Here is a 2,500-nt window from a genome sequence, read left to right as displayed (position 1 = left end):
GCGCAGCGCCGGGCTACTGAGGGAAACCCCGGGCCCCGAGGAGGACGCCGCGGTGGTGGCGGCAGATGTCGGGCGCGCCCCCGCCGGTGGACGCTCCCCCGAGGGCGGCAGCGGGGGAGGCACCCCGGCGGGGCCATGCAGGTCGTTTCCCTCGCCCCAGGGCCAGGTACCTAGCGCTCCGCGCCTCGGCGGTCCCAGGCTTCCCCCTCGGCGTCGTCAAACGCCGCGGGAAGGACCGAAAAAGGGGCCGCCGAGCCGGGCGGCGGTTTAAAGACTCGGGCGGCTCGGCGCGCCCCGCCGCGGCGGCGGCGGCGGCGGCGGCGGCGGCGGCGGGTGGCGGGCGGTGGCGTTGCGGCTCCATTGAGGGGTGGGGAGCTACTCCCGCCGATCCCCTGCGGTGGTGTCCGCGGCCACCGGTCGCGCCCGCCGTCGCGGCGGTCGTCCCCGCCGCGCGCGCGCGTGCGGGGGTAGTCGCGCCGCGCCGGGGAGGGGCGCCCTGCCCCCCCCTCTTCGCGGCCCGGCCTCGGCGGAGAGGCCGCGGCGCGCGCGGTCGGCCGCGGGGCCGACCCGCTGGGCTCGAAACGGGCGGCGCCGGCAGAGGGCGCGCGCTCTCTGCCCTTCCTCAGCCGCGGGGCGGCGGCCGCCGGGGCCCGCCGCGCGCTCTCTCTTCTGGGCCGCCGCGGCCGTCCCGCGCGGGCGGCGCCGCGCCTGGCGCGGCCGTGCCTCTCTCCCCTCGGCGGCCTTCGTCTCGAACGCACCGGCGGCGCCGGCCGCCGGCCGGCCGTCCGCCCGCCCGCCCGCCCGGGGCGAGCGCTCGGCGGTCCCTCCGCGGTCGGAGGCCGGCGAGCACGGGCGGCCCCGCGCCGAGCGGCGGCGGCGCCGCTCGGCCGGTGTTCCCGCCGCCCGCGGGCACGGGACCCTCCCCGTGGCCCTTCGCGACCGCGCGCGGTCCGAGGGCAGGGGTGGCGGGCGGCCGCGGGGGCGCTTCCGCGCCCGCTCTCCAGGTGGCGAACGAGGAGAGCGGGCGTCGCCCCCCGGCTCAGCGCCGCACCGCCTTCCGCCGGGCGCGTGCTCGCGGAAGGGGGCCCCCGACGGTGCGGGTGGACGGCGGTTCCCGGGAAGTGCGGCCCGCCGCGGCGGCGGGTCCGCCCTCGGGCAGCCCTCGGGCGCTCGCCTTCCCCCGGCGGGCAGCGGTCCGGCGGGGGGGGGCGCGGCGCCCGGCGGCGGGGCGGCGGTCGTCGCGTGGCGTCTCGAGCGCAGCAAGGCCCCTGGGGAGAGAGAGTCGGCCGCGCGCGTGGGCGCGGCGGCGCTCCGCGAGAGCCGGCGCGGCGGCGGTTCCAGGGGGGAGGCAAGCGCGCGCGCGGGGTCCGAGGGCCGCGCGCCGGCGCGTGGCGCCGCGCCGGCGAGGCCGGGCGGGCCACCGCGCTCCCGCGGCGCGCGCCGCGCGGCCCTCCGCGCGGAGGGCCGGGCCGAGCCCGGGCGCCTGGGCCGCCTCCGAAGGACGGCACACGTAGGCGGCGCCTCCCCTCGCCGGGCGGGGGGAGGCGGTCGGGGGCGCGGGTCCCCCCGCCTCTCGGCCGGCCTTGGGAGCGTTCCGTGGGGTTCCTCCCGTGTTCTTCTCGCACGCGCCCCCTCCGGGGTTTTCCGCGTTGCTCGTACGGTCGGAGCCAGGCCCCGCGCGGGGCCTCGGCGCCAGAGAAAAAAAAGGGGGGCCGCTCCGGGCGAGAGCGGCTCCCGGCCCCCCCGCGCGCGCGGGGTCGGTGCCGAAAGCCAGACAACTCTTAGCGGTGGATCACTCGGCTCGTGCGTCGATGAAGAACGCAGCTAGCTGCGAGAATTAATGTGAATTGCAGGACACATTGATCATCGACACTTCGAACGCACTTGCGGCCCCGGGTTCCTCCCGGGGCTACGCCTGTCTGAGCGTCGCTTGACGATCAATCGCCGCCCGGGGGCCGCCCCGGCGGCGCGGCTGGGGTCGCTTCGCAGGCCCGTCGGCCGCGGCAGCGGTTGCCGCGCGAGGGCCTTCGTCCCCCTAAATGCAGACTCGGGGAGCGCTCCGTAGCTCCCCGCTCCCGGAGCGAGCCGCTGGGGCGGAGCTCGTCCTCGCCGGGGCCGCACCGCCTGGCGGTGGCGGCGGCCGGGGAGTCGGAGCGAGTGAGACGGCGCCGAAGGCGCCCCGCCGAGGGCCGAGGGACGAGGGCGAGAGGGGAGGCGAGGCGCGGGCCTCGCCTCCGGCCTCCCCCCCGCGCGGGCGGCTGTCTGCGGGTGGGTACCGTGCGCGGGTACCGTGCCGCTGCCGCCGCGCGCGGTGCGCGGGGGGCCGGGGGCGGGGGCGACCCCCGAGGCCGCTCCTTCCCCCGCCCCCTTCCGTCGCCGTCTCGGGGCGTCAAGGGCGCCGTCGCTTTCCTCGCTCTCTCCCCGCCGAGGCCGTCGCGCGCCGCCCGGCCGGTCTTCCCCCTCGGGGCCGTCTCTGCCGCGCTGCCTTCTTTCGGTTCTC

At 80.5% G+C, this 2,500-nt stretch overlaps 1 non-coding gene across 1 annotated transcript; it reads left to right on the top strand.

Moving 5' to 3' along the window:
* The first annotated feature begins 1,776 nt into the window (after window positions 1-1,776).
* On the top strand, window positions 1,777-1,929 carry LOC137468056 (5.8S ribosomal RNA). The gene has a single exon (XR_010995721.1). It is a non-coding gene; the product is annotated as a 5.8S ribosomal RNA (ribosomal RNA).
* The last annotated feature ends 571 nt before the right edge of the window (window positions 1,930-2,500 follow it).

Source organism: Anomalospiza imberbis, unplaced genomic scaffold, assembly GCF_031753505.1.
Source record: "Anomalospiza imberbis isolate Cuckoo-Finch-1a 21T00152 unplaced genomic scaffold, ASM3175350v1 scaffold_99, whole genome shotgun sequence".
Classification (NCBI taxonomy): domain Eukaryota; kingdom Metazoa; phylum Chordata; class Aves; order Passeriformes; family Viduidae; genus Anomalospiza; species Anomalospiza imberbis.
This window is presented reverse-complemented; position numbering and strand designations above follow the sequence as displayed.